Source organism: Monomorium pharaonis, chromosome 4 (assembly GCF_013373865.1).
Source record: "Monomorium pharaonis isolate MP-MQ-018 chromosome 4, ASM1337386v2, whole genome shotgun sequence".
NCBI classification, from domain to species: domain Eukaryota; kingdom Metazoa; phylum Arthropoda; class Insecta; order Hymenoptera; family Formicidae; genus Monomorium; species Monomorium pharaonis.
Window position 1 is genome coordinate 30,358,720 of NC_050470.1, and position 10,956 is coordinate 30,369,675.

The following is a 10,956-nucleotide window of genomic DNA, read 5'->3' on the forward strand; positions in this document are numbered from 1 at the left end:
GCGCGACAAGGTCCCACTTTCGTGAACACGCGGCATTGACAATGACGAGATCGCGGAACGGGGAAGCGTATTCATATTCACATCTTCGCGCAGTCACACGCTATTAGGTAGCACGTAGAGAGCAGCGTTTTTCCCAATTTCTTTCGTCACTTCTTTTATATTCAGCAGATAAAGCGATTCATAAGTAAATCGATTATTTGTTCGATAACATGGTTACGTCCAAACTCCTGTGGTGGAAAACGAATGGGATCATTTTGGAGAACAAATAAACACCTAGAGGTAACCAGGGCGAGGGCATTTTTAATCACAATGAGGATTTTCCGGCGTGCAAGCGTTCTCTGTTTTATTTCTCTGCAGCTATCGTGTGTTTTACGGAAACCGTCGCTTCCGGTTAATGGCGCTTCCATTTGGGAAACAACGTCGCGGACAACAATCCTTTATTCGTCGTTCTACTCGCTCGCTCGTTTATCTCCAACACCATCGCTCAATTGGCAACGAGGGTTATACGCTGGAGTCGTGATGAAAAATTGCTTTCACTCGCTTTCCCACGGGTCTCTCTCTCTCCCTCTGCATTTTCTCGCGGGGTTCCTTTTACACGTTATCTCCTTCTCTTTGGCTCTCCAATCGTCATTAAGTAATTTAGTATCGAATGCTCGGCTGTAGTATAATAAAATCCTCCGTAGTCAACTGCTCGCAGATTGAAGCGCAACTATCGGACGTCCTCCCGAGAAAGCGAAATATAATTGCTATCGACGAGCGTCGTCCCGTTACACCTTCCCTCCCGGAATTATTTTCTTTGCTCCTCTCTTTTCTTCGTCTTTTCATTTACTTAGCGTCTAGTGTTTCTTTGCGCTTTATTGCTATATTTACTATTATTGGGTGTGTAAGCGTCTCTGATCTATCATCGCGCGTGGAAAGTATAAGTTCTATGCTCGAAAGAGAAATTACACAGTAGTGTTTCGATTCAGCGCCTAACGTCGACTATTCCTCAATACTGACAATCTTTCTCTTTGAAGCTCCTTATTAAGTATGAATAACAGTATGAATAACAAAAACGATGTTTTATCACAGCTAAAAATGTAATATTTGACTGTGTACTGTTAATTAAATCACTACATTAATGAAATTAATAATTAATTAAATATATCTTTGATCATCAAATTAATTGCATAATTTTATATTATCGGATTAACGATACGTCTCACGATAAAACCAGCGCCGTATAATTACAAAGAAATTACAAAAGTATAGAATTGTTTTCGTGAAAGACCCAGGATACGTGTTTGCTTCCTGCTTTTACATCTGAGCACATGGTTTTGCTTCTGTTTGCTTCTCTTATAAAGAAAAAAATATTTCCCTCATTTTTATTCATGTGATCTATTGTTACGTGATATGTGAATCTGTATTTCTTCTAGCACTATCAGGCCCGAATCAGTGTGCTAATTGTTCTTTTACTTATGCGGAAAACTCGGTGCTGCAGTACCAAAGTTCGCTTCCCGATTAATCGCAAAACAATACTCCTGCTATCGTGAAGCTAAGCAGTGTCGTTCGATAGAGATGACCTTTCAGCTGGCAATGCTGGCATTTTACTCCCAGAAGAAACAGGGGAAAGTGTTTCGAAACAAAAGCACGAAGCGCTACAATCCGGAGTTTCTTCGTTCCTAAATTCCCAACAAATTATTCCCAATAAACTAATAATTCGAATACAGTAAATCATACAAAAAAAATTGTGATTTAATTTATATAATTATTTATTGATTAATTTTTTTGACGATTATAAAAATCTTTTGCGGTATGCGTGATGTAAATAATATTAATTAGTTTAATATTAAATATTGAGATAACAGAAGTAGAAATAAAATAAAAATTGTACACGGAGAATAAACAAATGCGTTACTACTGCTTTATCTATTCTTACGCTGCGTTGCACCGGAAGTTGCAGTGTGCGTCCCGAACGCATCCCGCTGCGTGGCTTAAAAGCGTCCGACTAAAAAATGTTATAAAAACAGGCGAGACGCCTAAATTTAGAATTGAGCTCGAAGAGCCTATCATCTTTCCTGCATACGGGAATCGCTCCGTGTTCCACGCTCGAGTTCCACGACGCAGCTTATTTCTATCTGGTAATATACTTGAAAGAATGAACCAACTTTGGCACGGCATGGCGTCAAAGAGCACAAAAGAGGTGACATTTTGTCCCGATAAGAAAAAAATATCGTATAATTATCATTTATTAATAGACAAAAATAATTGTCTCTCAATAGTTTTTATATACTAAAAAAGCTTCCATAATAATTTTCCAAAAAAACATCACAAATAAAACTCATTTAGAAATCGCTAATATCTTGTTATCCATGTTGAAAAATCTACATCTTCATCATGTGTAATTTTAACTATTTAATAATAGTCTTTCTAAAAATTATTAAATTGAAAAGAGAGCTAAGAAGATCGTTTTTTTTTTTCAAAATTAAGGAAACATCGCAAAATTTATAGGGAAAGCATACATGTACGATGTATGTCTACAAGATTGAAAGTTTGATCGGTGATAGATGCATCGCGTGAAGATGCTTTATGTTCTTGCGAAACATCACAAGAGAGCGACGATCGTGCAAAGATTTCGCCACCTGAAAACTGATTCAATCTACGTAATTATTAAATTACGTGGCTTTCACAGCTAACGGCCTTCTTGGACAATTAACATAAAGAGCTATTAATTTAATGAAGTCATTCGCGCACGACGTCCGATAATTCGCCTCGAGAGAATATCGATCCGGGACGTTGATCGACGCTGAAATCATCTGGAAATGAATGATGATCCGTTTCGCCTAATCGCACAGCTGCGAAATCGGAATACTATTGCCGTTAGGAGTGCGCATTACAACTTGCCGAGCATTGCATCACAAGGAGAAAAGCAATGCAAGGTTTCATTACGAAATAAAATCGAAGCAAGAATCGACAGTATCTAGTACTCTAGTGCACGAATTCTCGAGGAAAAAATTATTTCTCCAAATTTCTCCAAAATCTGTACACACTTTGAACATTTGTACAAAATTGTCATAACCAAAAATCTCAACAAAGTTTAACGAATTATATATATAAAAGATATAACAATAAGAATACTTTACTCAATTTATTTTTTATTAATATTATTTTATAGCTATGAGGTTGTAATCAGTCATTACGATTCTCGCGTCACAAGTACTCGTTCCTGTAATAGCGTGCTATCGCAGAAAATAAACGCTCACGTCCGCGCCAGACAGGCGTTTCCCTCTTCGCAGTCGAAACCTTCAAGCGAACTTCGGGACCTTCCACCAACAAACATCTCGTCGTACCAACTTTCGTTTACCGAAGAAGACCTATGTGAACTTGGCATCCGACTTTCATAAAAAATATTTTTTTTCGCTGTACCCGCGGAAGAGCTTGGCGGTGCCGGCCGCCCCGATAAGTGGTCCCCTGCGGGAAACCTATGCACTTGCAGAAAAGAATACTTAACTCAAATAAATATTCATTCAAATAGTACCAATAACATATTTTATAGAAAATGAATAATATTTATTTCAAATAAGAAATATTTTCTAAATTATAGAAAGTATTACTTGTTTTATCTTCAAAATTGGCGAAGATAGCACCAACCCCTATTTTTTAAATTCGGTCCAATCACCCCTTTAAGGGTACAAACAAAACCGGCAGTGGTACAAACAGGTACAAACAATGCTTAATCGAATGGCACTTGGTAGATTACTCTGTCTCAAAGTGGGGTGCTGACGATTTTTTAAATCCCTGTAACTTTTACTCCTTTCAGGTACAAACCAAAGTAGTACAAACGGGTACAAACCAGGTACAATCGAATGCGTATTAAAAAAAATTTTTTTATGAAAGTCGGGTGCCAAGTTCACATATAGGTCCGAAGAGGCACGAGCGCGTAAGATTTTCTTCTCTACTGTGCGCAAATTCTCTCACGTACCTATATCATCCTCAGCAAGTTGCAAGTAATAAAGAACAATGCAGAGGCTCGCGCGAGAATCTCTATCTCTCCGTTCCATTTAATTCTTTCGCTGTTAAATATCCCAATTAAAGCTTGGTTTACGAGTCATAGATTTATCTCTTATTGAAATGCAAAAGTACTGTTATATCAGTTCAGTGAAAACGTTTAATTAAAAATTTTACCCATGCTTGAAAGATACTATCTGCTCCTCTCTCTCTCTCTGATTCTTCCAATTTTTTCTTATGAGATAATTGTTGATAATATAACGGCTGCACACACACGTGTTAAAATACGTTCGACGAAAAATACGAGAGCTATAAAATCCTTTGCATCAGAAAAAAGAACGAAAAATCATTTTTATGTACACGTTCTAAACTCTTGACGCGTAACGCGGTTACAATATTTCATCCTGTTGTCAGAATTTCAATATAAATGTAAATAAATATAAGCAAAAATGAGCGCGTTAATTTACTTTCTGGTTTTCACTATTTCCATTGTGTGTGATATACGGCTACACGATAAAAATAATGATAAACGTGTCGAACTTTCTACGCGTGACTGCGGTTTCCGGGGCGTTTCCCGATGATGAGTAGAAAATCTCGAGAGACGAGAGGCGCGATGGGGCGTGCATGTCGATAAGTTGTGTGCATATTTCATTTTTGCTTCCGCGGCTGAAAATCCGCGGTGAGAACTGCGCAAGAATTGCGCTTGCACTTTTCATTCCTCCATCGATGGATCCATCGAGTGTTAAGTCAACGAAAAAGAGATAGAAAGAGAGAGAAAGAGAGAAGAGTCCCACCAATAGGTCCTCGTAAAAGCAGGAAAAGCGAATTCCATCGGCGGCACAACGCGAAACCTTCCCGCTGTGGAAAGACAAGATTCTGCGACCGATCGCTCTTATCTTCAGCCATAAATCACCCGCTCTCACTGCCACTTAGATTACGCGCTAATTATATAGAAAGTCTGAAAACGCGAGCGGCAGATGCATTATTAATTTCTTTAACGATACTAATTGCGGCGATATTGTGCGGGTGCGTATATATTTCTCTGTCTCTCTTTCTCTCTTCTCTAACATCCGGAAGCTAATTTCGTACGTAAAACGAGATATTAGGGAATCCCCGTAAACGTGCGCTCGTTCGCAACATACCGCGGACTAATTGTAAGTACATACTTTAGACCGCACGTAGCGACTATTTCAATAATGATGATTTCTACATCGAGCACAAGTGAAACTTTTCACTGACGCGCGAAATCCACAGCGCACGATGATTTTGCGGATAGAGATATGACTCGTTTCCGTTTTGATTATAACGCTGATTATAACGCAAGACGAAGAAAGAACAATCTCGCGAAAATATATTATGAATATATTAATCGGCTGAGCTCAAGGCATTTTGTAAGAAGTCTTAACGAATCGTTACGGCGCTCTACGGCACATCCAGGCCGTCGGAATGTATACGTAGGAGTTGGAAATGTTCCTTACGTAGCGCTATCAAGTAACGTGAAACTTTGCATTCTACGCCGGTACACCGGTAACGTAATATTCCATATCGAGACGCAGAAAAATTTCACAATGGTACTACTGCTACGTGACGCGAACGGTTTCGAACATAATCACCGCGCGCAATTATTCGTGTACTTTCACTTGTTGCAGTTTGCAGTGCGCGGCTAGTTCTCAATGGTACGTCGATACTTCGAGAGTTTGCCAACATTTCTTCGCATTCCTAGTTAAGCGATGAGAGACCGAACCAACATTACGCGCACGTTTTTTCCCATCCTGCCCTCCGCTACAGTATCTGATACACACACACACACACACACACGCGCGCGCGCATATATATATAGAAAGTATAGTAAGAGACATCTTACATATCTTACGTATTGTGCGTTACAAAATGCAAATCGCAGTACGTTGGAAAACTCCAATGAGTGGTCTGCTGCGCATGTAAATATTTGCTGGCGGATTAATTAAGCTGAACGCGTACGTGTGTTGCGCTTACGCAGAATCGTTCCTATATTAATGGAAAATATCACGCCGATAGAATTGATTAATTGCAGGATGATAAACAAGAGAGATGTAGGATCCGACGGGTAACACTGGAGCACAATGAGAAACCAGCCGGGAGATAAAACAAGTTGAAGATGCTATTTCACATCTGTCATGAAAGGATTCTTGCGGGAACGCGGCGCGAAACTAACAAGCATTTATGTTTAATAGCATGTAAACATAAATGATTAACCACAGATTGATAAATGACGGACTATTTTGAACGAGAACTCGAGCGAATCCACTGCGCATATGGAAATCTGCTGCAGTATGAGTCAAGCTAAAGTTTATGCGTTCTCTGCGCGTTTATTGTACAAAATACTTTACAATACTATGCTAAATAGAATTAATTAATGATTTTTTTGTTTTGTTCCATTCAAAGTATATGTTTAAATGTAGAGAAATATTTCTGCCGCAGAAATAAAAGGTATTTGCGGACAGAATGACTGAATAATTTTTTTCTTTTAATTTTCAAGGCGCGTACGATGCGGTTTCCTCCCTCTTAACGATCTGTTTCAGGGGCATCCTGCGCATTGCACATTTTCATGACGTGCACTTATGCACAAGTAATCCTAGCCGAAAGGATTGAGACGTTATGAATAGAGCCATTATTATTAGGTAAATGACTTGGTTCGGTATTGTGCATGCTATGCTTAAAGAGAATTCAAGCGTTGTTCGAGAGAAGAAGAATGAGTCAAGACATAGTCAAGAGTCATCGTGAATGACAGTAAGTAGGATAAATTCCGATTCATAATAAATCTCAATTATTTTGGTCTTTGTTCCGAGTTTTGAGTCATTCTCCATCGCGCAAGTGAATAATGAAAAATTTTTAATTCGATAAGAGATATCTGACAAGTAAGGGATAAAGCAGAAAGAAAAATTATGAAAGAGATATTATAAATTATATTGTAACATGGACATTCGTCAGTGTACGTCTTTTGTCCTTCGTGAAAAGAACCCCGGGGAACCTTGGCCGCACGTGACGTATCGTAAGAGACAATAACGCGGTAGCGGCGCAAAACGTGGCATTAAACGCAAGAGCGATTTAAGGATTTATTCGTGCGTAAATCCAGACGCACGTGCGCACCGACTATCGCGTGCGCGCAACGCGGTCTGTTCGAAAGTAGAAGCTGCAAGTTTTATCACGTGGTGTTAGATTAATCAACCGCTTTATCATAACGGCGGATAGTGCGTAATAGTGCGTTGCGAAAAAATGTGCTTGCGAAAGCCAACAGGAAGTCGAGACGAAGTGAAATCTGAATGAGTACAAAAAATCAAATTTAAATTAATTGTTGATTCATGCAAGAGACTATACTGACAGAAAAATTATTGCAATTACCATAATTTAACTATAATTGTGGTCATTTTCTATCAACCATATACTTGTAGTTTTGACCATAAAAATTATAGTTATTACTACATAAATAATAAATAAAGATTTAAAAAATCGTTATATTTATTACTATAATTGTAACTGCATTAACTATATTACATTATATAAAAATGTTTCTTTTATTTATACTAATCATATCAAATTTTATATTAATATATAAAATTATAATTTTATATTAATATATAAAATTATCATTATATAATTTGTAATAAAATTTTTTAGTTAACGGAATTATAAACACATGTTATTATTATTAGCAACATTTTAGCAAAATAACTACATAGAGGTTCTAATTATAATTTTTTTGCTATGCAATTATAGTTAAATTATCACTTTTCTCTCAGTGTAAAATCCTGCGAACGTAAATGTTCTGTTCAGTTATTTATTTATATTGAAAACTCTACAAAAGTAGGAAAGAAGCAAAATAATTTATTTTATATAAATTTAATTTTCCAATAAAGAAACTAAAAATATTGTTACTAAAAATAGAGTTTCAAAAATAATTAATAAAATTAAGAAGCGACACTAAAATTCATTTATGTAATACTTCTTTTATAGCATGTTTGTATATTCATAAGCAATCTAACGTAGAATATTCAAATGATGGCCAACAAGCATTTGCGTATGTATACAGTTTACTTAACATCAGTCTTCAATAAAAAATTTTATGTTACGTGCTGTTAACTGTACATCGATGAAAGACGTTGAATTAAAGTTTGATGTTAGACATCCTTATCAAATTAATCTCACGAATGCGATAATAAATATTTCTAGTTTAATATTTTTCTAAAACTCAACAAAAAAAAAACGAACAGAAAATATTTAATTAATTAATAAGTTTCAAATTTTTTTTCTTGTAATATAAAAATTTTAACTATTTTTGTATCAAATGTTATATCAACTGTTTTTATTGTATTGTTTTTCCATTTCTCAGCGATTTATATTTATAGAGTAATAAAAAATGTGTTTCATATAAAAGTTTCTTATCTAATGTTGATTTTTAAGTCTTAAATACATAAATGATTCAAGAATATATATATTTACAATCTTTAAATACACAAGTATTACATTTTCCTCTATCTCGTGTGTGTGTGTGTGTGTACAATAAAAAAATTAGAATTCATATAGATTTATTAAAGCAAATAATTTTTCTTCTATATTTTCTCTATAACTTTTATTGTGTTAACGTACACATTGCACGCACAGAAACAATTTTGAATGAAAATTATCACCGATGAATAGTATACCGATGGAATTCCATCAGTTTACGATTCTTACATGCGTCATGGATGTGCTTATCTCGTATTTGTTCTGGATCACACATTGTCTACTCGACGGAAAATAAAAAAGGAAAGGAAGTGATACGCGCGGTGAAGTTTCCGTCGAAAGGTTTGCCTCGAATCCGCTTTTCGAACACGATCCGGAATATCATGTTTTTCACTTACTATTGCCAATATGCAGCGCAGTGGAATGAATTAATTTTACACACAATTTAAGACTCGACCTTAAATACACGCAACTTCATATATCCGAAGCGGATCTTGCGAGGCAAACGCCGACCTCGACTCGCTCCGTCTCCGAATTCCTCGTACGAGTTTTGCAGAATCTCTATCTTATAATGTTTCTTTTTAATCGATAAGATAAACCAAAGATTCTTACTTCTTTCCTCTCAGGCTCTCAGAGATCAGCCGGCATGGCGCGCTCCGCCTCGACAGCAGAATAATCCCGTTGGCGAGAGAGACGAAGGCGAGCCCTACCCGGTTAAGTCCTCGTCACCAAGATAAAACACCGCGCACAGAATAGAATGAAAAAAAATTAAAAAAGAAAAGAAAAGAATAAGCGACAAAGAAGAGGAGAAGAAGCAAGACGCCCACGCGATCGCGCCGCGCGGTCGAGAGCGACTCGCCGACTGCGACTGCGACTGAGTGACTGACTGACCGACTCCTCCGGCCGCTCCGGTCGGCGTGTGTACCGTCACCGTACTTGCATCGACACACGTATACCATGCGCTTGGCATCCAAGCGCTCCCCGCCCGTGCCTCCGCGGGCCTTTCGTTTCCAGTTCCATTCCAAAGCCCGACCCAACGTGGCCCCAACGTGCCTTTTGTTGCATCTCCTCGTCCGCTCCGCTCCACTCCGCGCGCGAGCAACGCTCGACCGCTCTTCCGACGACCGGTTCAACGCGTTATCTCTCCCTGCGTCGCTTTGGACCGCTCTACATACGAGGCGGAGATCTGCCGAGTGCAATTAGCCCGTAAAACCGATCGAGGAGCCAAGCTTAGTTTAAGCAAGCTTTCTATCTCCGTTAATTTAAATAAAACATGACAGCGGATCGCAAAGACTGTCGCCGCAATCGTCGGATTTTAATCGTGTTTGATCGTCGTAATGTAATTGGTTACTTGGCGTTATTAACGCCCCATCGAATCCTTCAACTAGATCGCAGTCGCCAATTGACAGTTTTTTTTTTATGCGATCTTTATTTTCATATTTGACGTTTAGTTCGTTTTTAAGCAATAAATAACTAGTTTCACCTCAACACATTTATGTGTAAAAAAAGAATATTAAGATTTTGTTTTACTCAGAAAACTTTTCCCACTTTATTCCGAATAGATCATCATGTGAGAAGCTGACAGAGAAAAGGAGCGAGAGGAAAAAAGATTAAGGAATATCGAATGTACACACAAGTTACATTCTAACGAGTTTATAATTTATGATGATGGTGTTATTCAGTATGGAACGTCCAAAAACCGGTACTTTATAACTATAGTGTAGTACGGCTTCGAGCCGAAACATGAAACCTCGATAACAACCTTGCTGTATAATCGATTCTGAAGCATCGAGTTGCATCGAAGCACCTCGACCGTGGACAGTACGTGCGTACGAGCTCGTAGTAAAAGAATTTCCTTAAAAATATAAACGCGTTAAATAAGCGACGAAACATATGATAATCATAAATATCTCTACAAAAATTCACCGCTATAGTTGGCCTTGCTTATATAAATTGCAAGTGCTTAAAATGACAAGATTTGATTCTTATCAGCGTACTGAGGCGTGCGCGTAGGATTCCGATCAGCTCTTCAAAAACATAACATCTTAAATTTGATCAAAACAGATTACGAACAGATAAAAATATAGATTTTCTGGAATGTAAATTTGAAAGATTTAGAAACTATTTTAGAAACAAACTAATCAAGATATAGTTATCGAAATTCTGGATTGTTATATATAATTATCGAAATTTAGATTAAACGAAAGAAATCTAAGCGCATGGTCAATCGAATATTTTTTCCGCGTTTTTTCATACTTCAGTTGAATTGGAACACGTTCCACATTCATAGACTCAAGGCCGTGGACCTCATCAAGCCTTATTGCTAGGCAACCCAATATACTTTCTTGTAAAGAAGTTGCTCATCTACCTCATCAAGCACGTGTATCGTTTAATAATTATTAAAGATGATATTAATTATATCTTTTGTAATTTAATTTTACCTGTCTTAAAAATCATATTTAAAAAAAAAAATCAAATACAAATTAT

The 10,956-nt window shown here is 37.3% G+C and overlaps 1 protein-coding gene across 4 annotated transcripts in view; it reads right to left on the bottom strand.

The window, feature by feature from the left end:
- The window catches only part of LOC105830869, a 64,663-nt gene that overhangs the window by 25,207 nt on the left and 28,500 nt on the right, over nt 1-10,956 (bottom strand). For 2 of the 4 annotated variants that reach the window (XM_012670521.3, XM_012670519.3), the window contains exon 1: nt 9,082-10,932. The exons of the other annotated variants lie outside the window; for them this stretch is intronic. The gene's annotated coding sequence lies outside the window, so the exon portion shown is untranslated. Of the gene's footprint in view, nt 1-9,081; nt 10,933-10,956 lie in introns of those variants that run through there. 4 annotated transcript variants of the gene reach the window in all.